This window comes from Chlamydotis macqueenii, chromosome 1, assembly GCF_036417535.1.
Source record: "Chlamydotis macqueenii isolate bChlMac1 chromosome 1, bChlMac1.mat, whole genome shotgun sequence".
NCBI lineage: Eukaryota > Metazoa > Chordata > Aves > Otidiformes > Otididae > Chlamydotis > Chlamydotis macqueenii.
Genome location: NC_141556.1, coordinates 66,603,673 through 66,631,286, shown reverse-complemented (window position 1 = coordinate 66,631,286; position 27,614 = coordinate 66,603,673). Strand labels below are relative to the sequence as shown.

The following is a 27,614-nucleotide window of genomic DNA, read 5'->3' as shown; positions in this document are numbered from 1 at the left end:
ACATGTGTTAATTGTGTGCCTCTGTAAACTACCCTGGAAGCCCAAATAGATATCTTCAGCTTTGCCAGCCCCAGCAGAAGTGGCTCCTTGAGCAAAGAGGCAGAATGTGGGTTAAGAGGTTCATAAGGAGGGTTATAAACACACACAAGCAACCTGCAGCTGGGATGTGGAAAAATACATGTATACTAGTTGTTGTTTATCCTTATGTGCTTGCCAAGTAGAACACCTGTGTTCAGATAACATAGACCTATGATAGACTTGGAGGCATCCTGTCAGACATGCTTGAGATTCCTGCCCTCCTACAGAGGAGATCAAAGGACAGTGCTAAACTGTGCCTGCGCAAATCCTCGATAAACAGGCAAAGACAGCAGGGTCAGTGATCCTCCAGGACAGAACGAGCTCAGCAGTCCCTGCATTCCCATTTGTGTGCCTCTGCCTGGGTGCTGCTTCAGAGATCCTCTGGGTGGCAAGGTAACAAAAATATACTTTAAATTTAATCTGTGGCTTTGTGGTTGTTCCTGTGTTCTATCCATGCTGACTCCCACACAACTCCAGATGGATTTGGTGATTCCAGGGTGGGGAGGGGGGTGGAACACAAAACCAATCAGCTCTCCTGGACCTCTCTCTTCAGGATCACATGAAATGGATTCATTCCAGTAGATCCCTGAACAGGCTACAGTCTGGCTTTTTGAAGTCCAGGACCATGATCCTGTTTTTTTTGCCTTTTTATGTCCTTTCATGATCCTGAACTCCCTTTCAAGGCTGCCCAAACATTCACATCCCTGACTGGGACTCCAGCTTTCTTGTAAGGATCACCACCAGCAGAGCACCTTCCCTCATCAGCTCCTCAATCTCCTGTGTTAAGAAGATGTCAAAGCATTAAGAAGTCTACTGGATTGCTTGCACACTGCAACATATACTGGGGTAGCTGAAATCCCCTGTTAAGCCCAGGACCCACAAGTATGAGGCCTCTAGTTGCCTAAGGAAGGCTTTATCTAGAACTCCATCCTGAAGAAGTTGTCTTTAGCAGACATGCACCACATTGCCATTGTTGGTCTATCCATGAATCTGAGTCAAACTCATTTGGCTCACTGGCCCTAGGCAGGAGACTCTATGCAATCCCACTGCCCTCTCACATAAAAACCAACTTCCCCTCCTCACCTTCCTAGCAAGCCTGTATCCACCTGTTGTAGTACTCCCATCATATGAGCTATCCCACCATATCTCCATGATCTCAGTGATACTGTAGTCCTGTAATTGCATAGTTCTCTCATTGATCCTGTTTGACAACCACTTCAGAGAAACACTCAGTCATACTGACTTCCTAGAAAGCGTATGAAAGCCTTCCCTACAGTGCTGTCCTGTCGGCACTTGTTTGTATGCACCCACTTGGTGACTCCACTTCAGCCCTATGTAACTGATGATAAAGTGTCCTCTGTTCACACAAGCCCGCACTCTTTGCCTGATAACCTGATCCATCACTTCCTCACTTGATTGTCATCCCCTCTTTCCTATCATTCCTAGTGTAAAGCTCTTCTTATCAGCTTGACCATCCTGTTGGCAAAGATGCTCCCCCCACCTCTTAGGCCAGTGGATCCCAACTCTTTCAAGCAGTATTCACTCCTCAGAGCATGCAGTGTTCTTCAAAAGAAGAACCTCATGGTTGTTGACCAGCAGGGCTGAGGAGACACTAGATGGGCCCTTACACCCTTGACCATCACACCAGAGCTATATGTATTACATTTGATACTTTCCAGGTAATATAATATAATTACCTGGAAATAAAATTAATGGCAATATAATTAATGTCCACATGAAAAAGCAGAAGAAACAATAATCAGAGCATCAGAGAAGCCTCTGCAGGCTCTCCATGATATCATAAGTCAGAGCCGCTGGAAAGCAGCAACCCCCCCCAGACAACAGGTCAGCAGACAGGCCTGTTCCCTACAGCAGAGGGGTCACCATCTACTAACCCTCAGTGATTCCTTCTGGTGCTCCTGCATGGTTCAGGCTCAGCCAGCTCAGATGTTTCACCTGGTAAAGCTCCCAGCCTCTTTTCTCCAATTATAGCACTGAACATATTTTGTAGTTATAAGTCTTCAGGCAGAGCATGAGCCTTCCACCTAGTACCAGCAGTCACCAGCTTCCAGCTTTAACTGTTCTGGGAGTCTCTACTTCCCACCCTGATAGAGAGACTAAGTCTGTTCCTCTTTCAGTACCTACCTCCATGATTTCTTGAAGTGTAGGGTCTCAGAGAAGATTCAGTCCATTGCTTTCACAGTCTCTGATGAGACATAGTGTGCCGACCTCCTCCTGCAGCTCCTTTGCTTAATAAAACAGCTCAAAAACTGTGTATCTCCCACTAGGCTAAAGGAGGATCTCCCCTGCTCCAGACCAGCACGGTCCTCCTGAAGCTCTGGGTTGAGAACTCTGGCTTTATAGGGGAAGCTTTCCCAGCAGCTACCGAGGACAGTGCCTTGTAGAACACTCCCTCCACTGCTGAGGAAACATGCTGTTACAAGATAAAGCACTAACCCTTGCTGTACCAACTGCACTCAAAGATCCATACTTCAGGCTTAGCCCTTATATAGGCCTCTCCTGAGCACAGGCTGAAAGGGTGCCAGACCCTCCCTAATCAGTGTCAGCTGGAACAAAGACTCCAAGGCTTTTTTGATCAAGGACAGAGCTCTTTAGCCCTGCTAGATCTTGCTAGAAGTCAAGGCCTCCTATAGCTATCTGTTCTCAACAGCAGCTGGCACCCTCAAGCTCCTCAAAGGCTTCCCAAAAGGATTCCCAGAGGTCCTTTGACAATGATCCCAGAATATCTAGAAGCAAGAGCCCAGAAATGGCTGCACCAACTATTCACTGCCTCTTTTAGCTATGCTTTCCAAGGAAGATTTTTCTAACTATTAAATTTTATTAGCAATGGTGTTTAATCTTGCTATTGCTCAGTATTAACATGACGGAGAATTAAATTGGCAGGGAACAAGGTACTGGAATGCGTGATGGAACAGTAATTTTTTAAAAAGCTAGTCTCTGTTGAAGAGGAAGAACATGTCTAGTGATCCATTCCAGCAGATACAATTTTTATTCTGTACCCTGTGCAAGGATCCACCTAGCCCATCATATGCCAGCTGGTACTATCATGGTAGGAACGCCTGCATTTTTTATGGTAATGAGAGCAGCACCATAGCCTAACCTTGGCCAAGAGTTGAGTACAATGCAAAGAGAGGCTGAGACTAGTAAGTCATGACAAAACGGGACTACGGAGCAAGAACCAAGCAGGAGCTGTGTTGACAACTGAGAGAAGAACGTGTTAGAAGGAGCAAAAAAACTTTGAAGAGGTTTCAAATGCTGACACAACTTTGGATTCCCAGTACGAGAAAGGACATAAGATTGACCCATTACTCTTAGTTTCTAATTATTCAAGAAATAGCATTTAATCATGTATACTTGTGAGCTACTTTTTTTAATTGAGATCTGGAAAGAACATTACGCCTGCTCCAGTGTAAAACATAGTGTTGTCCAGTGGAGAATAGAGATTGTGAATATGCAAACATATATGGTATGAGCCTTTAATAGCCTAAGCATTTGATCACATAATTACTATAAACTATTTAAAGTGTCAAAACAATTACGATAAATAAGATCTCAATTTCTCCTAACCTGTTAAGGTGTGCAAGACCCCCAGCGTTGCCCCTAGGGTTCATGTTTCTGGCAGACTGGGCTCCCAGAGTGTCCTGTCCGGCACATTGAAGTGCTCTGGAGAACAGTATTTGGTTCCATAGCAGTTGGTCCTAAGATACTGGAGTCTTGATCTGTTGAATTAATTGAACTTGTCAGTCATGTTGTTTGGTGTCCGTTTCCTCCTCCTGAGGACGAGGAGGTCAGTATTTTGTTTGCTAGAGTTATCAATAGCTACCAGGCTTCCCTGCTCCACTGCTCACAGAGATTTGTGTCCAGCTTTTGTAAGATCAAATTTATTTAATCAAAACCTGGTTTCCAAAATCATTGCTACATTTATTTTTTTAAGACATAGGTTATGATTCTGGAAGACTTTCTTAGGTAAAACTGAAGAGATTGGAATGCAGCTGTAAGACAACATTTTCATCCATTGTGAAGCTAGACCATAATCCCGATGTATCATAATTCAGTGTTGCATCTGTGTTGCCACAAGACCTCTAGAGCTCGATACTAGATCCTACACAAGCATTTATGGCTTCTTTTGTTTAATGGTAGCAAAATAATGCTTGCAAACAAAGCATTAAAGAACGTCAGACTGATTGATTCTGCATACCTGGTTCTGAACAATGGCATCCACCTAACTAATTCATTTTGTTGCAGCCTTGTACCCAATCTAAATTGGCTAATAATCCATTGGTTGTTATACAATTGTTCAAAAGCTGTGTGACTCTTGTACAGTGGTTGGCTAATTTTCTGACAGGCTGTTCCTTGTTTTCTTAGATGTCCTTCAAGATACACTTTTCTGTTATTTTTTCCTGTTATCAACATCAAGTGTTTGCAGATGTGATATCTTGACAACCTTTGCACATGCTACTTATGCATGTCATACATTCTTGTTCTTGGGTGAATGAATAGATTGTGCACCCATTCTTGCCCAAGATTCATTTTTTTTTTTCTACAAAACTATGTTTCATTAAGAAAAAAAAATATACAATGTTTTTGCATTTTACTTGTTATTACTATTTGTCTAATTATGGCAGTGTTACTGTCACATTGATCTATCATGTTTACTTAAATGTATTTGATTCCCATTAGGTTATGACACCAGGTGGATGTATGTTGAAGTGAGTAATCCTAAATCTTCACTTGCGCTTCAGAGTCACATTTAGTACTTAAGGAGCCAGGACGTCACTGAACTGTAAAAAAGGAGGTTGACAGATTAGTTTAAATATCAGTAAAATAATTTCATATTTTCTACTGTGTCTTGTTTGTCAGCAGGTTTTTATTTTTTCACTTAGTGACACAGCAGTATAGCTTGGTACTCCAGGCACAAGAGATGATGGGATTCTCTGAATGAGGACTTTATTTTCAATAATTTTGAATGTGCATGCTGCGTTGAAGAAGATACAACAGTACGTTTCCAAAAATGTCCTCTACATGAACAAGTCCAGCAGTCATGTAAACAATTCAAAATTTCCTTTGTTTTTCCTTTCTCAGAACAAATGATGCTGTGTACAAAGCTACTTGTACATCTCATCTCTCTTGTCTAAGACCTAAGAAGAAGCAGAAAAAGAAGGGACACTGCCTTAATCATAAAAAAATGCCTGTTTGAGTTTAGAAATGCTTAGGGGTAGTGACAGATGAGTGACATGTTTCAGAGCTGCAATTTTAACTTGACAAACAAAATTTTGACAGCATCCTACAACTAACCATATCTATCCTCACTCACAATTCATTGTTTCATATGAGGAAAGGATTTATCACAATGCTTATGGTATTGTGCAGGTATCCATGAACCCTGCTGCTGCTGTTTGTTAGGCACTGAGGGGTGATTACCATAACAAGAATGGAAACAGCTGTCTGTGATTTGTGTGGAAGCCTTCTTGTTCTATATTCAGGAGTGCCTTCCGAAATATCCCATGACTCTTATGACTTCTTTCTCCTAGTCTTATGACCATCTTTTGGTCATAAGGTGGTGACACAGCTTTAGCACTATAAAAGCACCAGCTGAGTTTTTGTTTCGCAATAATGATCAGGAACACACAATATTTCCCTTAGTTTTCTCATCCTGCCTTCAAGTGCCTGGTTTCTATCAATCTTTCCATTAAAAGGAGGAGCAGGAAGGAAACAGCTGTGGTTTCTAATGCAGATGTTCTACATTAGGCTGCAGATCTTTAGCCAGAGGATCCAGCAAGTAGATTAGGACTGTGAGGGTGAGAAAGAGAGCAAGATCGCAGTGATGACCTGGATTCTTAAAAACAGCTACAGTCTTAGTTCCCTCTTCTGGGTCTGATAAGTGAATGAGAGGTCTTGAGAGGTGCGCTGTCACCACTCCAGCACAGCTGCAGAGCTTCAGAATGACAGACATAATGACGGACCCATATAGACATATCTGTGTGGGAAATTGCTGTTTTCAGACATAGTTAATGCATCATGTATACAGGGTGCCATTGTAGAGGATGAAATCTTTTCCTGTCTCAGAATAAGACACACAGATAAGCACATCTGGCTAAATAGCCTTGCAGCAAAGAAGATGCATTTAGATATCCCAAAGTAATTTTCAATTGACTATTTACTTAAAACTGGCAGACGTTTATTACACTGCAGATTACATCTTAATCGTCTATCACACTCTGCTTGAAACCTTCAGAATGGCTTCTGTTTTTTTTTAATATGAAAGATCTTCTAACTGTTCACTATCTACATATTACAGTATTTTTCTTACATAGTGCCTTTTAGCCCATAGCATGCACTAAGGAATTTCTAATTTCCTACGGAAGTTCAGATTTTTCTTGGACTATCCCATATAAAACCACCCTGAGTTCTTCAGAGTGATGCAGACAGTTTAGCATGTTCATTTATGTGCTTTGAGGTCAAGCAGAGTGGTCTCACTGCATAATTTCATTTTCAAAATAACATGTATGATGTTCCTATGGAATCACAGTTCTTATTAATGCAAGCCACATGGCTGCAGCTGTGTTGGCCTGATGAATCAGTAAGGCAATCCTCACCATCCTTAGAAACATCATTGTAAGACAGTGCTTGAATAACTGGTTGGAGTAGGCAGGTTAGTTTTATTTTTGCAATATAAAATACAAACAGGTCACCCTATGCGTAATTACTTCCTATGAGCCTACAATTGCTCTTAGTACCAGTGTCTAATTTGATCCATTATCACTTCTAATATCTTCTTAGCTCCGTGTTCTTTCTGGTCCAGACAAAACTGCATTGGTTCTGCTTACACTACATCCACTGGATCTACACTAATGACTTGGGCCTTGAGAAAGGTGTCACTCTGCTAGGAAGTGATTTCAAAAGGCAAGAACTATAATAAAGCTTTTTCCCTTTGGGAAAAAAAAAAATTGATTAACAGTTCCCTGTAATCTCCAGGAAAGGTCACATGAGAGAAAAAGTGAAAGGCAGCAACCTAAAAATGTCAAGTCCTTTCCAAAAGTACCTGCTTCTTTATCATTGCCATATACAATGATACAGAGATAGCATTAGTCTGCTAGACTAATAAGCATTTACCACTGAGACAGTGACAGTTCATCGGGATTTTGGAAGAGACTCCATTTTACATTTACTTAGAGAAGCTAAACATACTTAGAGGTGTATTGCTTTGATTTCCTAACCAAGAGATTTGTAGTAAAAGTATTAAGATTACTGTGAACGGATACATTTGCACATGAAAGCAGCAGGAAAAACACTATAGGAATGGTTAAAAGAATGCCTTGTGTTGGTTGCTGACTAGGGGGATGACTAACAGCAATAAAACTGGTAAGCCCGAAGAAGCATGCTGTTTGTATCACACCCAAAGACCTGCACTCCAACATGGTTATGACACATATGATGTATTAGCAGAAGACCTGCAGCATCAGGTTCCTGAGGACATTAATAAGCCTTAATAGACCTGACCAGCCTCACCTGAGACCTTCTTCCGACAGCACGAGCTCAGGAACTCTATTTAAGCTGAGCTCTGGGCTTTTCCTCCTTCCTTGAGCTGTGTTGGAGGGTCTTCAGCTCAGCTATAGTGGTGCTAATGTAGCCCCTTGATCCAGCCTTCAATTTATAGACTGGCTTAACTCTGAACCTATGTCACTGCCATGACATTGTCTCATGCTCTGGATTCTTGGTTGGACTTGGCTGCCATCTCCAAGTCTGGCCTGCTTGCCTTGCTTGGGTCCTGTGCCCTGGCTGGTGAGGGCGATGACCTGCTGGCTGTAGGATCGCTCCTGGGTGCCTGTTCCCTAAGGAATGACCTTGCTCTTGCTGCTTCCTGATATGCAGTCTGGCAGCAGGAGGACAGCAACAAGTTTACAGCATGCTGTGTTGTACTTTTTCTCTTCCTTCTAGGCCAATGTGAAGGCAAACTATAGCCCTGATGATATTCCTATTTTTTGTCAGGGTAAGCGTGACAAAATAGGAAAACAAAGATGATAGGCAGCAACTTTACTGAAGGCCTAAGGATGCTGAAGGGAGTAAAGTTCTGAGGCAATTAATTACTGTCGCTAGAATTACTGCAGACTTCTACAGGACCTGCCCAGAAACTAACTAAAACTCCTGTCAGAGTCAATCAAGAGGAGCCAAAGAGATGAAGAGAAGACTCAGTAGCTGTTCTGTGTCCTCTGGGTGACACATGGATGATCCTGGTGAGTCCACACTGATACATACATTGCTGGTGCTGAAAGTATGACAGAATGAGTAGAAGTGTAATAACTTTTAAAGTAAAAGCAGCTTCCTTTTTCATCATGTCTCACAGTGAGTTTAGTTACACTTATTTCCTGTATTAATAGCTTACAATCGTTAGATAATGTCTTTGATAAATCATCTCAGTTCCTGGATGTTTTCATAAGTTAAGAATAAGGCAGCAATGTATCCCATAAGTGATCAAGCACTTAATTCTGGAACATCTGTTGCTCAGTGAGCTCTGTTAGACTGGCTTGCACTGACTCCCGGTTACTGATAGTTAAAGGGTTTGGCATGTGCCGTATCTCTGGTGCCAGAAGGTTTCTTTGCCCAACAGTCACTAACTGTTCCTGCTTTCTGGTTCATTAGCCTCTATGACTTAAAGATCCTCTTTCCATGCTCACAAGCATAGTGTTTATCTTAGGACACAGTCTCAAGTTGTCAGCCAGTGTAGCTTGTGCCTGATCGGTGGACTCTGCTGTCACTTGAAACTGGACTTGATGCATGTCAGTGAGAAAGCAGACCTTGTGTCCTGCTTTTGTCCCTTCAAAGGACAACTGTAAGGTATTAATACACTAATCTCCTGATTTGAGTGATGGTGGGCTCAAATTACAGATAATAGGCAGGTAAGGGGAGGATGGTTTGTACAGCCCCACTTTCAGAGCTGGAGCTGAGGTGGTATTTGTGCAGGAGACCACAAGCTATGCTGGGGTACAGTGAATTCTATAGTGGGCAAAGTAAAAATAATGTTTCCTCTTCTTTCTCTCCAGCAATTTCAGAAGTGGTTTTACACAGAGAGACAAAGTAAGCAGAACTATGTCAGTGAGCATATGAGGACCTCATTAGCTCATACGGGGAGGAAATGTGGAGAAGGAAACCGTGATGATATGGAATTTGAGGTGGAAGATAAGTGTTGAAGGCAGGCTGTGTTGTGTGTATTTCTCTTTGGTTAGTGTGGAATTTCAGGAGCTATCTGCATCACAAAAAATGCTCAGCTGCAAATTGTAAATGGAATAAGCCTTTAAGAGGTTGATAGGTGTTGATAAATGGCAAGAGGCTCCTGTAAGATGAGACAGTGAAGCAAGATGTGTTAGATCTTGCCAATCTTGTGCATTTTAGCTAAGTTGGAGGCAGCTTTGGATACCTGGAGGCAGAAGCTCAGAATCAGGAAGGATGAGTACAAGCAGTTTGCTGACTAGCAAGTATCTGAGATGCTTTACCAGAGGCCTAGGGCTTTAAATGAAAGGCTTGCAGATTGACAAGCTGCTACATAGGGCTGGCTAGAAGATTTCACTTAAGGGATTCAGTATGCTGGCAAGAATTTGCAATCAGGTTGAATAAATAACACTTTGTTTGCAATCCCAGTATAGAGCCACTGAGACTCAAGTTTCTGCAGGTTTTTAAACCTTGCGTAGAAGCCTGCAGTTTGAAAGTTCTGATTGTTTAGTATTATGAATTTTTAAGCTTCCCTTAGACTAAGGGTACACTCTGTGCTTGCTTTGCAAGTTTACTTAGTTAAAGCAGCTTTATGTAGAAGGATTTGTGCCAACATCATTGACTAGTACATAGTGAACAGTAAGAAACCAGGCCCTAATGAGCTGGGTTAACCCTGGGTTGCCTACAGTGTTAAGAGTTTAGGTATGAAGTCAGGGTAAAAATAGTTCAGAGATTCAAAGAGCTGAGGCTGGCCTGGAGAGGGTGCTGGGATGAGACCAGCAGCACGCTAGAGAAGTGTGGCACTGGGATGGATCTTGGGCAGGGCTCAAGAAGACCGAGCAGTCTTTGCTGGGGCAGAAGCTGATCAGCCATCCTGAGGCAGCGAGTGATGCCACTGTGGCAAAATGTTTCAGAGGAGGTGAAGCTGATGCTCCTGGAGTAGCTTTTCTCTTGTTTCCTTTTTCACTCATTTTCCCAGTGCTACTTGGGAGGTGTGCTGCACTTAGACTCCTTTCTGCAGTTTTGTGCTCACTCCAATGGTCCTGCACACATGCTGTATTTTGCATAATCACTTTAAAACGGTCCAATCAACACTTATCACCCTTGTTGCATCTTCATTAACAGACACTTTCCATCTCCCCTTGTTTCCTGTTATTTTACAGGTGTTTGACCTCTGATGTGTAGCCCTCACTTAAAATGCTCCACCTCCCTTGAACATCTATGTTAGGTTAATTCACAAAAAATAGCTAGAAGTGCTCAATTGCTTTGTCTAGGTAGGAATAAATAATTATCTTAACTTCCATGAGTACCCACTAATTCGCAAGCCCATTGTTTGTTTTGTGTCTAGCAAATGACAATATCTCTGACATAATGATAGTTGTCGTCTTACATACCATCATCTCAGGGGTGGTCTGCATTGTAGAGGTTTAGATTTTCTTTGAACCCGTCTATTGGGGGTTGATCTGCACAGCCACTCAAATCTTGTGAATTATAACAAGGAGGTAGGAAATAAGGCTTTACCACTGAAATAACAAGGTAATTGCCTGTAATGTAAAAAGAACAGATTCAAAGCAAAACTATGTATAAATGGGACAGAGGTGAGGAGGGGTCACATGGAAAGATGAATATCTATGAACATTAGAAGATTTGTGGTGTCCAGTGAGGGCTTGGAGCTGGTTGGCATTTATCTCATCCCCTCTGTGCGGTGATGGGAATGCTGGGGCTGCAGTGTCTGTCACCAGGAGATCATGAGGGGGGCAGCTCCACCAGATGGTCTTCTCCCTGGATACAGGAAGGGGCTTGGGTCATGGGCTCAGCTGGTGAACATAAGCTCTCAGTGCTGAGCAATAAACAAAGTGTTTTGTGCTAAACTCTCATCTAGACATGCGTAGATGCTTTCTAATTTTGCCAGTGGAGTCACAATATGGAAGTGCTTGTGGTGGTTTTATGAAGCAGGTTAACTTAAGCTGAACAAGATGCCCCTGCTGCTCAAGTGTTTTTGAGTGACAAGAGTTAGCAGTTAAGAAACTATTTGTGAGGCAAATGTAGATCGCATGGGTGGTTTGCAAGTCTCAAACACAAGCAAGAGAATGCTGCCCATGTTGTATGCAAAATAAACATCTCCTAGAAAAGGGCATGTTGGAGCCAACTGCATCCTGGGCTGCATCAAAAAAAGTGTGGCCAGCAGGTCAAGGGAGGTGCTTCTCCCTCTATTCCGCTCTCTTGAGACCCCACCTGCAGTACTACGTCCAGCTCTGGAGCCCCCAACATAAGGACATGGACCTGTTGGAGTGAGTTGGAGAATTCAATATAACTGTTAAGCAGATATTCTTTATTAGCAGTGCTGGACAGTACTGGGGATCACTCCACCACGAGTGCTCCAACAAACAGGCGAAATCACAGAGAATATATGTTGTGAAATCATGCATATTCAACAGATTTCCTGGAACTCATTAATATATGCAAATGTTCATCTTCACATGCGCAGGGGTTCTTGCTGGTGGTCTTTGAGTCCTCTGGTGGTTGAGGGATAAAGTAAACACTCTTCCTCACTGTGTTCGCTAGTTGAACTCTGAGTCTGTCTTCCATATAGGGTCTTGTCTGGGTTTATCACTGCTTGTAAATTCCTTAAGCCACCTTATCTTGGTTTCAGCTAGTGTCTGCTGAAAGTACTTAGTTATGTTAAATTTTACGACTCTGCTGTTCCTTCTGTCAAGGTTAGTTTGCATTTTCACACAAGGATTACATTGCTATGCAGAACATAGTGGTTACAACTGGAAGACATTATTCATTAACTTGGAGCCAACTCTATCAGTTGATTGCTGTAGGAAAAAGTGTTGGGACATGCTTGTCAAAAATCATTTAGGTTCTACACCAGGTAGGAGACAACACTAGAGTATGTCATGGGAAGAAACCGCAGATGCTGGAGATCTGAGGATGAAAGTCAGAAGAGATGCTTTTGGCTGCTTCAACATCTGAGATCTGAAAGAACTAGTCTTATCTATTTTAGCTTAAATCAGGAGAAACTTCATGTTAACTACATAGTCATAAAATAGTGAAACTGTTATGAGAAGAATCTGTTTCAAGTGTCTTCCTCTTTGGTGTGAGGAAAAAAAAGAGAACAATTTTTAAAGAACTAAATGTAGCTTACAAAAAAGTAACCACAAAACAAAACAGAATGGAAAAAGGCGGCTACTACTTTAAAGCAGATTCAGCCAACCTAATTTTAGAAAAGTCTAGTCTTATGACTTAGAACCACCCACAGATTTCCTCACACTTTGCTTTATCTGCTGCCTGGTTTTGTCTCATGCAAATGATACAGGGAGTTAACGGTCTGCTAAATATTGCTTGATTTGGGAGACTGTCTGCTAGAGAATGCCTAAAAATCCTGTTTGCCTTGAAACTCACTTAAGCTTATCAGGGACTGGTATTTGTCAAGGATTAATATGTCTAGCAAAGGATGGGATGTTAGTTCCACCACAAATTCGGTCAGAAGTCCGGGAAACTGCTGAAATTTCCAAGTGAAAGGAGAGCATGGGTGAATGACTAAAGTTCATCTAGAGGAAGATAAGACCCCTGAAGAAGTAAATGACCACCAGCTACAGATCTGAAATGCTAACGCACGTCACAAAGCTGCATTACCTGTTAAAATGCTTTGTATCTAAATTAGTAGAAATATTGATTTTACTTGTATTAAGTTACAAGAGCATAAATATACTATACTTGTATATTCTCAGATTTACCCTGCAGCAATGGGAGAATGTGACAGATGCATTTGACTCCTAGCTCTACTTCAGTTCAGGCTGACCAAGAAGCAACAGGCCTCATGCCCTTGGGGTGAACTTGCGAGCTGGAAGATCCTGGCTCACATACAAGTGAGTGAAGCTGTTTGGAAAAATATTTCAAAAAGTGGTATTAAAACCCAAAGGTACAAGATAACCAAAAGTACAGAACAAGATATGGAAGCTAAAACAAGACATCTGTCTTGTCTAGACTATTGACTAGCAGCCAAGTACTTCACTCTATAAATATGGGTGGGCTGTAGAAAGCTTTGAGCTCTCCTTGCTGAAGCAGCAGGCTGCATGGCAGTGATCTCTCCTTGAGCAAGGATGCCTCTCAAGGTTACTCCTTGAAGTGACTATCCCTTACCTGCGACAGATCCTTGTAAAGCGACTGACAACGTGCTGAATTAATACTATGAAGCATTACTAATATATGTAGCTACTCAGGTGTTATAAACATTGTATGAGTAATTCATTAGATATGAACCATTGACCAAGTCTGAGACTAAGATTGGATCCAGCTGCACCTAGGCTCCAAAAAGGAGTTTAGAAAGCAAGGAGATCCATTCTGAACCCTGTGACTCAATGGGAGGATCCTCTTTACTCTTCAGGCCTCTGGTCCCTGTATAAGCCATTCTAGCTCAGTTAGTCTCTGTATCTTTCCTCCATGCAGTGATTTATAAGTTGATCCTTGCTATGGAATTTTGTCCAATTATTGCTTTACCTCAATAAAACATATTACTGTTTCTCTCTTTTAAGTAAGGTGGATTCCTCTTCCATAACAGAATCTTCAAGTGTTTAACTTAATCTTGCAAAGTGGACTTGAATTGCTAGCCAGTCTGTTTCTAAATCGATGTACGTGACACTTATTATCAGCACAATAAAAGTAGTAGGTCAAGTTAGACATTTTACTCACCCATTAAAATAAATTTATTCTCCTTTGCTGAAAAGAGTTTTGCAAGATTAATCCGTCAAACTGTAATCATTGAGTTGCAGAGCAGAGTTTATCGACTGAGGTGATTTAGCGCCAAGAATCGATTTCCTAATATGTTGAGTTCACTGTAAGATCAGGGTTGGATTCTTCTGGGCTCAGCCTCTTTCTCTGGCTGAGAAGGACTTTATTTGATCACACTGTTATGTTCTAGAAAGAAAGGTTATGCAGCTGTTGTACCTTAATCTGGGAGTAGGTTTGTGCCCAGTGTGCCAGAGCCAAGGAGCACACAGAGTCGAGATCCACCTTCTAACCTTTAATGCAGTTCTGTACAGAAAGGGGTGCTAGGTGATAATATGCAAAACTTGTACACCTCTTTGGAGAGATCACAGGCTTTTATACAGGTTACAACAAAGAAGAAGTTGTACAAGACTTGCTCATTGGTCACCTTTTAGTTACGTCACTGGTGCACTTCTGCAAGGTCCCATTTAGTGGCTAGTTCGTTATACAAAGGTGGTCTGATATTAACATGTAAGGTCTCCTCCTAGGAGTCTGATTTTTATCATGCTGATTAGCTTTAGGTTACCCTTGGGCAACCTTACCCTCTTATCTCCTGTCCCCCCTGGTCTGGAAGTGACTCATCATTGTTGATACAAGCTCAATCTTCTCATTCCTGTGTTATCTTGCTGTAATTCTTCACTCTGAGGGAGACAATTTCCTCCTTTTGAGACTATGGACCTTACTTGGAGGTCCCATAGTTCTCACCTCCTTTCATACTTGCTAACTTCAAAAAATATTCTGTATTATCACTTCTCACCATCATGATTGGTTGGGGACTATGACATAGGTTTTTGCATTAAAAAAAAAAAGGCATTGTAACGTACAGCAGCACACTATCATTGTGGCAAGCAAAAAATGTAATCAACACAAACAATTGTTTTAACCACTTGAAATTCAGTAACGATCCCAGTGTTTTTAGTTTTCCAAAATTGTGTGTGTAACTGTCCAATCCTTTCCTCCAGCAGCTGCAAATTATCTGATAAATTAAAACAGCATATCCCTTTGAATTCCTCACATCCACTGTTATGTCTCAACAGAAGGTTATCTATGGCTGCCCTCTTCTTGAGGGTAGCCTCCCATAGCTGGGCTATTTCCTCACTTAAGGCTGCTAATGCTCATGAAGTAAAATTTACTTCAACACTATTGCAAAGCGTCTTATGCTATTAATCATGGGATCTGCACCAAAGTGTGTTCTTTCATGTAAGTCATTAGTTGTTGTTATTGTTTTGGTTATTAGAATTTGCTCATTGGGAGTCCTCCACTATCCATCTTCTCGTGTCTTACATTTCAGCTTTTCTTGCTTCCTGGACCAGTGATGCTGTAGCTGCCACCACTCTCAGGCATGTTGACCATCCTTTACTACTTTCATCCAGTTGTTTAGAAAAATAGGCTACTGGTCTTTTCCAGCTTCCCAACATCTGTGTCATCACTCCTGCAGCTACCCTGCTTCACCAATGTGTGAAAAGTTGGAAGGGTTTTTCCATATTTGGCTGGGAAAATGACAAAGCCGGGGCTGACATTAGGACCTTCTTAGTATTATCAAATCCCTACTGATACTCAGCAGTCCATTCCAATACATTTTCTGGTCCTTTTGTCACTTCACAGAGCGGATTTTGCTATTAGCTCAAAATTTGAAATTCAAATCTGGCAGAACTCTGTCATTCTTAGAAACCCTCACAATTGTTTCTTTCTTCTGGGGATGGCTGTTCAACACACAGCTTCCAATTCAATAAATCCGATGTAGTAAATGGCAGATGGGCAAAACCAGGTTCCCCTCCTGCCCCTAGAGCCTGTCGCAGTGGAGCTTGGACACTTGGCCTCCCTTGTCATCTAGTATGATGGGCAATTGGACTAGAATTTATACTACCCCTGATTGAATCAGCTGAATTGTTTAGGGGAGACAATTGTCATATGTTTATAAGACAGAAATACTAATTGAACCTCAGCATGGGGATACTGAGGAGTCCCCCAAAATATGCTCTGTTCAGTTGTCTTCCATGCTGGGAGCCTGGCTGATAGTGTGGCAGATGCTTCTGCCATGGAGCAGCCAGGTTGCCTGTATCCCACAGAGAGGCCCCCTGATGCCAAGGGTGATGACCTGGTGGGTAGAGGCCTGGCCGACCAAGGACAATGTATTAAACTTCTGCCTTTAAAAAAAAAAATGAATGAAAAGGCTTAGAACAACCTTGTTTTACTTTGCTATGTTTGGCTGTTTTCCTCGCCGTATTTGTTAATTGCTTTCGTTAACTAGGTATCAGATTTCTGCAGTAGTGGTTGTAGGACTACTGATTTATCCTTACAGTGATTATTTCTACATTTGTAAATGTAAAAGGAGGGAAGTGGCTTGTACTTCTAATCTAAACATCACTAAAATGTTGCTTAGCCTTTTGGAAGGTCAGGTTGGCATATAGACTTACCACTTACACTTGTATACTGTGAATTTCTAAACTTTTGCTTTGCTGATGTTAAACCTTGAGTTCTTGGTGAGTGTGGAGCTCTTGGTATAGAAGGCTAAGCTTCACTTATGACTAATTTTCCTACTATGGTCTCATGATCAGTGCTACATACAGAAACTTAGCACTGATCATGTAATAACTGTGTATTTGAACACAGATGTTTGCACGTAAGTAGTAGGACACTAACAATTATAAAAGAAAAGGATCTCCCTTACAGAGAGTGAGAGAAGTGTCCATCAAAATGCTTCCTTTCCCACTGAAAAGAGGAACATTTGGCCAATGTCTTACAGCTGTTTGCTGTAATTTTGGGTTTGTTTTTCACTCTGTCCACAAGTACGTTTCTATTATTTTGAGAGATTTACTGTGAGGTGGAGATGTTGTCCAAAAAAGATGGATTAGTCACCCAGTGTGCAATGAGTCAGTAATTACAGCTGTTTGCTGTAATTTGAGGCACCTACTAGGCATATCTCCTTTATCTTCCAACTTCAGGTGTCTTCTATGAAAAAGCAGATCTTTGGGTACATAAACTGGTAGGTCAATAAATGAATTGCATACATGGAGACATTCTTTAAGAACACCCATAGATCAGCCCCGATCTGGACCAGACTACGCAGTCTCTCTCTCACTCCCCTCACCCTCCGAGAGAATAGGGGGAGATAATATAAGGAAAAACGGCTCGAGGTTTGAGATAAGGACAGGGAGTTACTGTTACGGGCAAAACAGACTCGACTTGGGGAAAACTATTCATTTATTACTAAAACCAGCAGGATAATGAGACAGAGAACAAGATAACCTCCCCCCACCCCTCCCTCTTCCCAAGTTTAACATTATCTCTACTACCTTCCCCCCCGAGCGGCACAGGGGGGAAGAGGGAATGGGGGTTGCGGTCAGTTCATCACGCGTTGCTTCATGCCGCTGCTTCATGGTCAGGGGAAGAACTCCTCATATTCCTCCCCTGCTCCGTTGTGGGGTCCCACCCATACCCCACAGTCCTTCGTGAAACTGCTCTGGCGTGGGTCATCTCTTCCATGCAGTGCAGTCTCTCCACAACAGCTATCCCAGCAGGCCCTCCACGGACCACAGCCGCCTTCAGGCATCCACCTCCCCCGATGTGGGGTCCTTCACAGGCTCCAAGTGGATCTCTGCTCCTCCGTGGACCTCCATGGGCTGCAGGGGGACAACCTGCTCCACCATGGTCATCACCACAGGCTGCAGGGGAATCTTGGCCAGGATCCGCATTACTCCTTCCCCTCCTTCTGAACTGACCTTGGTGTCTGCAGCTGTTCCTCTCACAAGAAAAGTTCTTCACAACAGGCTGGCAGACGCCGCTCAGAATCTCTTCACATCATCCAGCTCATCTCCTCTCCACTTCTTGCAGCCAGGCCAGGCCGAGTTGGGCCCAGTTGGCTGCCTGGCGAGAGGCCAGAGGGTGAGGCCTGCAAGGCCCACGAGGCCTGCGCCTCCCTCTCTGCGCCTCTGCCCCTGCTCAGCTTCTTCACATCTTCTCTTCTCCTTTTTTTTTTCCTGTTTTCCCCTTCTTAAATACGTTATCACAGAACATTCTGCTACCAATCGGCTCGGCCTTGGCCAGCAGCGGGTCTGCCCTAGGCCTGTCCGAGTCCACTGAACAAAGGGGAGCGACTTCTAGCAGTTTCCTACAGAAGCTACCACCTTAGGCCCCCCCTCACTAAACAAAACCACAACAATCCATCTTACGAATTAAAAAAAAAAGTGGACTGTCTTCTAGGGTACCTTTTTAAAGACAAAGCAAGACAAAAAAAATTAAAATATAAGGAAATAATGTCCTTTATGTATTAATTCAGAGTATTCTATAAGTACTATCAAGTATTTAGGTGTGGAAGTACTAAGGAAACTACAGGTCTGAAATTAAGGAAACAATATAGTATGAAAAAATTACTGCAATGAAACATTTCCACATGAACTGATAGAATTTTAGTAGTAATATAGTTTGAACATTTTCGTTATTCTTAATGAGAAATTAAGAACAATATCTTCTTCTTTCCAGATGTCTCTATTGAAGACTAACTCTGAAACTTAGCTAACGTTAATTAGGTCAAGATGTTCTTTGTATATGATAAGCTAACAAGTAGAGAACACTTAATCATGTCTAATCAGAAGAACAAACAGTCCGTATACTTTAGCCAAGGACATCCAACCAATGAAACCATGAGGAGGACATTTGAACGTTTTGACGATGCTTTGCATATGGTGTCAAACCACTGAAGAAACTAGGGGAAAGGTAATTCTGGCAGGGGTCACAATGACCACGATGTCTCTCCTGAGTATGTGATTATTGACTCACCGGGTGACTAATCCATCTTTTTTGGACAACGTCTCCACCTCACAGTTAATCTCTCAAAACAAAGTAAACATACTTCTGGACAGAGTGACAAATAAACCCAAAACTCATCTGTATGTCTTGCATTAAAACAGTACACCAGTGCTTTTCACAGCCCCTTTCCTGAGTAGCTGTACCAACATTTACACTGAGTAGCTGAGATTTACTATTATACTGTAAATGTGAGTGGTTTTTTTCTGTTAACCCATTAACTACTCCTATTTTTGAGCCTTCTGCTTTACATGGATGTAAGATAGCTCCCAGTCACTGTAGTGAAGTGAACTGGGTGGACATCAGAGAATTAGTCCTGTATTGCTTGCCAGCGAGCCTATTTTTAAGTCTAATGTAGATAGGCAAGCTAATGTCCTAGCTATCCTTACTTATAATGCTTATGTGCTCCTATGAAACATGTTTTTAATTCCTCTCCTTGATAACCTTCAAACACACATTTGACAGAGCTTACTTCTTTTACTGCCCTCTAACAAGATTCCAAGAACGGTGGTCAATTCTAGCCTTCTAATGGCATAAATAGGATCAAACGGGTGCCCCTGCAGCAACACTCATCTCTTCCTTTCTTGCGTACAGAAAGTTGAAGTCTTTTCAAGGTTCAGTTCCCACATGTCCCTGCCCCCCCCCGCCCCATAATAGCAAAATTTAACAATTGGTGCTTAAGTAAAACCCAGTTCCAGGTGATTAAACCAGTCTACTGCCTTCTCATGTGTAGTAAATTTGAGAGATTCTTGGACACTACTTTGCCAAGCCTGCTGTATCCAGAAGAAAAAACAACACCAAACCAAACAAGCACCCATTTAGTAAGCATGCTCATAATCTCTTTCTGGAACTGCTAAGAGGGATTTAAAAAATCTTGCTTCATCAGCCACATTTCTGATGAGATTGTTTCTTTCAGTTAAATTGCAGCCTGACATTTTCCTTCCATGCGTTGCTCTTCTGAGTGTATCTGCTCTCTATTCCTGCAGCTCAGGCCTGATGATAGGTTTTATTCTAGAGCACAAGTTCTTAGCTCTGGTTCTCTAACATCCTTTGGAGTGAGCTGGCAACCAAGAGAGATCAAGGTAATGGAGAAATAACTATTTCATAACTAATATACAAATGTTAATATTTTGTCTTCATCGGGAAATTAAGAAAAATACAGAATGTACTAGACCTAATGAACTCATAAAAGACTTCTTGCTTAACTTATTTATTTTTTACTGAATGTTGCGCACACAGCCTTTTTCTGATTAATCTGGGGCTAAGGAGTAAGTTCTTCAGTTTGAGTGAGGTCGTCTCATGTATGAGCTGATCTCCAGAAGACAGATGCCTTGTTTAAAATGCTCTAGTTCAATTAGTTTATCAATTACGATTATAATATATAGTGAAACATATGGCCATGTATCACCCTTTTAAAAGACTGGTAACAAAAGTGGTTGCATGTAGCATGAATGCTGTGACAGAAGCCATAGACATCTTTCACTGACAAAATATAGGGGTTTTTTTAACTGTATTGCTTCAGGCTCCAAATACTTCCCTCTTCTTTTGCACTCCAGAATTATTTATATATTTTCTTCTTTTATTGTTGCAGACCTGTCTATAAAAAGACATGTATTTGGTTTGTTGCCTGCAGTTGTCCTCCCTTGGCAGGCACTGCACGTCGGTGTTCAGGTCACAGCCCTGGATGGCAGGAGGCAAGATGCAGCGCAAGCCTGAGAGCAGGTCAGTTCTACTAGCAGCATAATTCCTTTATATGGATAAGCACAAACAGAAAACACTGAAGCTACAGTTTTTGTGCAGTTTAGCATGAATACAGCAAAGGAAAACACATTCAAAAATATTTAAGGTAGTACAAAACTGGGTTAAGACAGTGATCAAATCAGAAGTATGGATGTGAGGACTTAGAACTGTTATGAACATCTTACAGACTTGATATACTCCTATTCCTTTTCCATCCACAATAGAAATCAACATAGGTATCTTTTTGAAATGTCACTCTGGCACACCAATATAGTACAGAACAGTAGTATGGTTTCCTAGCTCAACAAAAGCTTAAAAAATTGATGTTGATGTATTGATATCTTGACTATCACAGGAACTAACACAGCCCCTGATAAGAGATCAGCTTGCAATGGGATTTCAGTGAAAAAGGTCAGAGAGGGACAATTAGGTGATTCATGTCTGAGAAGGCTGATTATTAAATTTTTACAAATTGAGAAATATGGTAAGTCATGACAAAGTGTTATGGCTGCTCTAATATTAATGTTTTGTGTAATGTATTAAAGATTACTTGTATTCCAAAAAAGGAAATAAAAAGAGTCTTTGTGCTCGCTTATTGTTTCTTTGTCTGATGTAAAGGATTTCAGTCTCTTCCCTAATTTGTTTTATTTTTTTTTTACCTTAATATCATAGAATCATAGAATGGTTTGGGTTGGAAAATACCTGTAAAGGTCATCTAGACCAACTCCCCTGCAAGGAGCTGGGACATCTTCAGCTAGATCAGGTTGCCCAGAGCCCTGTGCAACCTGGCCTTGAATGTTTCCAGAGATGTGGCATCTACCACCTTTCTGGGCAACCTGCTCCAGTGTTCCACCACCCTCAGTGTAAAAAAATTCTTTCCTTATATTCAGTCTGAATCTACTTCCCTCTGTTTTAAAACCATTACCCCTCATCCTATCACAACAGGCCCTGCTAAAGAGTTTCTCCCCGTCTTTCTTGTAGGCCCCCTTGAGGTACTGGAAGACCGCTATAAGGTCTCCCTGGAGCCTTCTCTTCTCCAGGCTGAACAGCCCCAACTCTCTCAGCCTGTCCTCGTAGGAGAGGTGCTCCAGCCCTCTTATAATCTTCATGGCCCTCCTCTGGACTCACTCTAACAGGTCCATGTCCTTCTTATGTCAGGGGCTCCAAAGCTGGATGCAGTGCTCCAGGTGAGGTCTCACCAGAACAGAGTAAACGGGGAGAATCACCCCCCTCAACCTGCTGGCCATGCTTCTCTTGATGCAGCCCAGGATGTGGTTGGCTTTCTGTTCTGCAAGCGCACATCACTAGTTCATGTTGAGCTTCTCGTCCACCATCACTCCCAAATCCTTCCTAAGGGCTGCTCTCAATCTATATCTTCTCTTAAAGATCTCTTGACCTTCTTATTGGATCTCTTGATCCAATATTTTCTCTTAAAGTTGTGAGTTAATGATGGAGAAAGCACAATGATGACACAAGAAATATACTAAAACTAACATTAAGTGGAAAAATGTAAAACTTAATTTGTAGGAATAATGGTTGTGTCACGAGGATGGAAAAGGGCTTCTTGAAGTCAATTAAATTGAAGACACAAAAGATTGGCTTGACCTCGAGAGGCTTTGGTCACAGGAAATCCTGGTGCACTATTGTATGAACACATAGGAAATACCCTTGCGAATGTAGGAAATACCCTTGTGAGACCTTATGGGAGGTGACTTTACTTAAAACAAACTGCAACAAACCTACTTTCATTCCCTGACACATGCACTAGAGTGTGTGTGGTGTCCAAGGCATCTGCCCAGAATCCAGGCACCAGGGCACGGGGTGTTTGAGCTATCAGATCAGCAGTCAGGCACCATGATGCTTGTGTCCAGATGTTATATTTGAGATCTGATGTGATAATAGGGAGGACAAGTGTTGCTAGGCATCAAGTTCCTAGGTGGTTCTTAGGCTGGTGACTATGAGCAGGGTTTGGATATGCCTTTTTGCAGTTTTGGATCTTACAGTGATCAATATGTTTCCATCCCATTTCTATCTCATCACAGTTCTTTACCTCTAGGTCTCAGTGTTCTGTGAAACTGGATGTGCTAGGGTCTTGATAACCTGATAGTTGGGTGCTGTTAACACAGGCCCCTTTCCATGATGGGTGCCCATTCCCATTCACACCAATCTTAGTCTTTCTATTACAGTTCTCACAAACTCATGGACATGGTTGTTGTCAGCTAATTATGTTGCAAAGATAAGACCTAAGGCCAGGCCTACATTAACTTATTTTACCCTGTAGCAGTGATCATCACAAGGGTGCTTTTATTTATTTTTTAGTGACATAACTGTATTGGCAGAAACTAATGAGCCTCAACTATACCAATAAAAGAGGAATTCTGCCAGTGTAATTATGCCACTAGAGGAAACCTATATAAACGATATATAATTGTCTTCAACTTGTTTTCCTTGTCTTTTTCTTATTTTTGTTATAGGTATGCACTGCCTTTATTATAGATATCTCATAAATTGTTAGTTATCTGTTCTTGTTATCATAGCTATCTTGTAGGTATCGCATAGTTATCTCACTTTAACTACAAGATATTTAGGAGATAATGATACTGTAATAATGCCAAGACATAATTGTGTCTGCTGCTGTCCTTGAGTCATTCTGCTTACATGTTATAGTCTACATAAACTATTAAAATAATCATGGTCAGTCTCTTTCCTCACTCAGTAACTCTGTTGAATTATCCTGTTCTTCCCAGCCAACAACTTGGTGGAGAATGTGAATACTCATATAATTTTGCTCAGGTAAAAATGCTAAGGATGAAGGGCTATAAACTGGGGTATGATTCCAGTCAGAAATGAGGAGTGTTGTGTTGATAGTGTCTCCCTTGGGATCTGTACAGGACTAGTGGTTTCTTGGTCCACTGCCAGGCTGAGATACGCATGGGCAAGGCGTGATGTCCCTTACTGCCCAAAAGGAGAGATAAGAAATTCTTCTCTGCAGCAGTTGTTGTGGGAAGGATGTCAGCAGTTGTTCCTTCCAACAATAATAAGACATCACCTATGTATGTAGCAATACTGATGATGACCCAGAGTTCTGCACACCCAGTTCTGAAGAAGACAAGAATGCAGGTGATATTTCTTGCAGTCTCATATCCACAGTGTCGAGGCATTTCCACCTCTGTTATGAGACTGATTGGTTGATTTTTCACTGGGAGGTTGACCTTTTATTTAACTCTTTATCCTGTTTATCTGTAGATTACCCATCAAGGTAGCCAACAGTCTTCATGCATGCTTGCTCATCAAGATAAGTTTGTTTACTTCAGATACAGACTAAAAGTCTTTCAGATGTTGCATTGGTGAGATGTTTTTCCTAGTGTGGTTCCAGATAGCTCTGTTATCATCTTTGTCTTGTATACATTCACAATTTAGAGCTTTCAGATTTCTCAGGGTTCCTGGATGGTTCCTATTACACAACAATGGAAAACCCCTCTCTACATAAGCATATATACATGGGTGTATGTCTTTAAAATGTATTTTAAACTATTTTTGTTGATATCTATTTGTAGCAATATATTTATTATGTGCTTACATTTGATTCTTTTGCAGTTTTCTTTTCAAAAGTTTTGAACCCTGTCCGAGAAGGCTGTTCCAACACCATGCCAAATTAGATCTGATTTGAAGTAAACTTCCTGAACTGGAAGGAATGAAGAGCTGAAGAGCTTCAAGATGACCCTATTTTACTTCCCTTGTATTTACTTCCTTGCTAATGTAGACAAAATATGAATCAACACCACTTAATCTCTTTTAGATCCTTTCAGCTTATTTTTAAAGCTTTCCAAAAGAAAACAAGCATATTTTGATCACATTTGAAAAGCGCTATTAGAGATCTATTAATAGAAGTTTTTTACTTTGAGTGCAGAGATTTTGCTATCAGTTGACATGATTTTCATAACTGGCTGTTTTCATTCAAAAATGTAAAATTAAAAAAAAAATTATCAGTCTCACTAGAGCATTGGTCAGCAGCACATCTGCTGTGCGCAAAAAAGCACTGCCAGGAAACAGGCCTAACTACTAGTAAATGAATGTATTGTGTAAACCTGCATGCTTTGTTGATCACATTTCCCTTGAAGGAGAACTTAAAAGGATAACAAAAGAAACATCTTGCCCCGATAAGCTCACAAGACTAATGGACTGCCAACAAGGCATGAAGTCAGTAGGATTCAACAGTAACTGGGGTAAAGAAAAGGGCTGCAGGGTGGGATCACGACCACTGACTCAGTTGAGGGCCAAGACAACTTGCACTCCACACCTGTAAGGAGTGTGCCTGCTAATTTACATAGCAGGAGAGGCTAATTTAAATATAATTAACCAATGGAAATTAAGGTGTTAATTACTAACCAATGAATGTAAACTTGGGTGGGTTTTTACCAATCATATAACAAAATAAATAGTTGTGATTTCCATGTCCAACAGAGCTAGTGTTGTGGAATACTGTCATGCCCTGGTCACACACTGGAGTGAGGTTTTGCTTGTATTCTCAGGAACAGAATTAAGACTCAAAATGGGGTTGAGCACCAGGTGACTTTATTTGTCCGACAAGTTTGCAAATGCAAGAGAAAGAGAGAGAGAAAGGAAAGAGGGAAAAAACTTCAGTTGCAATAGCTACCACCACAGAGCTGTGGCATCCCAACAGTCCAGTTCACTTGGTGGGAGAACATTCCATCTGATGTTGGTTGTTTCTGTTCTTTCTTTGGGTCATCTTATTGCATATTCATTGTCCTTCCAAGAAACACCTAGCATATTCCAAGAGCAGGTTTGCTTAACCACACCCCATCACCTGGTGGTGGTACGCATGCCAGATACCATCTCTGGGCCCCTCTGTTTTTCTGGCCTCGGGTCTAGGCGCATGCATGGGGGTAAGACTAAATTTATTGGAATTGGCTCTGCATTCAGGTTCGCAAGAAAACAGGAAGCCTCTAGTCCTGTGGTTTGACTGTTGCTCCATTGTTATGGTGGTGATGGCATGTTCTGATAAACATTCAACACAGTCTCTTACAAATACCATCTAGCTCCCTTTTCTGCACAGACCTGTTGTTGGATACCTGGAGTATCAGGGGCACTTAGTGAACAATCCAGACCGAATGGAATTGTTACATTTGTGAGCAGCAGGCCTTAAGGACATCGCTGAAGCCGCTTGTGAGAAAGTAATGAAGCCGCCTGTAAGAAAGTAATGAGGCCGCCTGTGAGAAAGTAATGAAGCTTCCTGTGAGAAAGTAAACGAAGCAACCTTGAGAAGGAAAACAGCTGGCATACGTGATGGGGGGCTGAACATGAAGCAGGGTGCAGGTGGAGAGAACTGTGCGTGTGAACAAAGAGACTTAACGAATCATATTTTAGCTAAGAGCACGTGCATGATATAGCTAGCCAATTAGTAGAGAGCTTGCACATGATACAGAATTAGAAGGGCTATATTAACCGGAATGTATCAACAATAAATCGGCATTTGCTTGATCATATTGGTCGTCAGCAGTGTCCGTGACTTCCGTGTCAGCAGGTGGCGCCCGAACAGGGACCCTCAGATCGGTGTTGGACATCCTGACGGAACCGAAGAAGGAAAGAAGACATGAGGGGGTGGAAGCTGGTCGAAGTCGAGTGCTGCCCCAGCACTCGGGAAGTCGCTATAGTGCAAAAAGGTACAAAAGGTATGGAGGGAATCTCGTCTTGGCCAGGTGAGCGGCCCGGGAGGAGATGGGGTCCACACTGACCAAAGAGGAGTCAGCAGTGGTTAAGCTCCTCCAACATATGCTCTCTATGAGAGGACTGAGTTATGACTCGGCCGTCCTAGAAGCTTTGCTGCAGTGGGAAGAAAAGGGAATTAGTCCCCACAGTTGATGATGCTTTTGAACTCCCGACATGGGAAAATATAGGAAAAGAACTGTGGGATGAAATAAGTAAGGGATTAAAGGAGGCGAGCAAACTCTCCACCGTGTGGAGGCTAATTAATGAAACATTGATAAGCATGAAAGCCGAGCGTTCAGTTGCCACATCTACTTTTGCGGCCTTAACTCCAGCCGGCGGGTCCACCTCCGCTACTAGCATGCTGTTCTTGGGTTTAACAAGCCCTGTCTCCGCCCCAGCTTGTGCTGAGGGTGGGGGGGTTTGAGCCCTAGCAAGGACTGCAGGAACAGCAGCCACAGCCCCTATAACTATAGATATGCGGGCACCAGAGAGAAAAACTGCCGAAAGCCTTTCACCACCACCAGATGTACCACTGCCAGGCACCCCGCCTCACTGCGCCAGTGCAGGCTCAGAGTCACGAGCCTTTTCGCCGGCGCCAACAGCTCCACTTTATCCCCCGTTACCACCTTCTTCCCCGCCACCACGGTGTGAGGAAGAGGGGGATGAACATTCATCCGGCTTGAAGGACGCACAGCTGCAAGAGACGCTAAAAAGGCTGGAAGCCCTAGAGGTTCACCTAGAAGTGTCGCTGGGAAACTTGTCAACTCCTTCACCTGTGCCACATCGAGACCTGCCAGTGTCCAACCTATTCGTTCCAAATGGAACATCGGGTGAGATCAGTCTTTTTGCACCTTTCCAAGGGACGCCAGCGGGAGGGGCCAGGGATTTGAATCCAATAGCGTGGTGGAAAGAGGTGATTCGAGATGCTTTGATAGAAGGAGAGCCTTTTCCCATGGCATTTCCAGTTGTGACTGATAATACTGAGAGAAATGTGTGGCAAGCATTAGACTGGAAAATATTGAAGGAAGCTAAAAGTGCAGTTACTCAGTATGGGCTAAAATCATCATATACTCAGTCTGTGTTGCAGCATATTTTTTTTTGTCACAGTTGTTAACTCCTTATGATATTAGAATGATTGTCCAGATGCTTTTGATATCGTCACAGCAGCTGCAGTTCTTTCAGCACTGCCAGACTGCTTGTGATAGGGCAGCTGCAACGCCTCGAAAACAGGGTGATCCATTATTTGGGCTGCAAACTCA

General features: G+C 42.2%; 1 long non-coding RNA gene across 1 annotated transcript; it reads left to right on the top strand.

The window, feature by feature from the left end:
• The first annotated feature begins 378 nt into the window (after positions 1-378).
• Positions 379-25,540, top strand: LOC147602135 (uncharacterized). Its single transcript, XR_015258738.1, has 3 exons — positions 379-471; positions 20,477-20,607; positions 24,223-25,540. It is a non-coding gene; the product is annotated as an uncharacterized LOC147602135 (long non-coding RNA).
• The last annotated feature ends 2,074 nt before the right edge of the window (positions 25,541-27,614 follow it).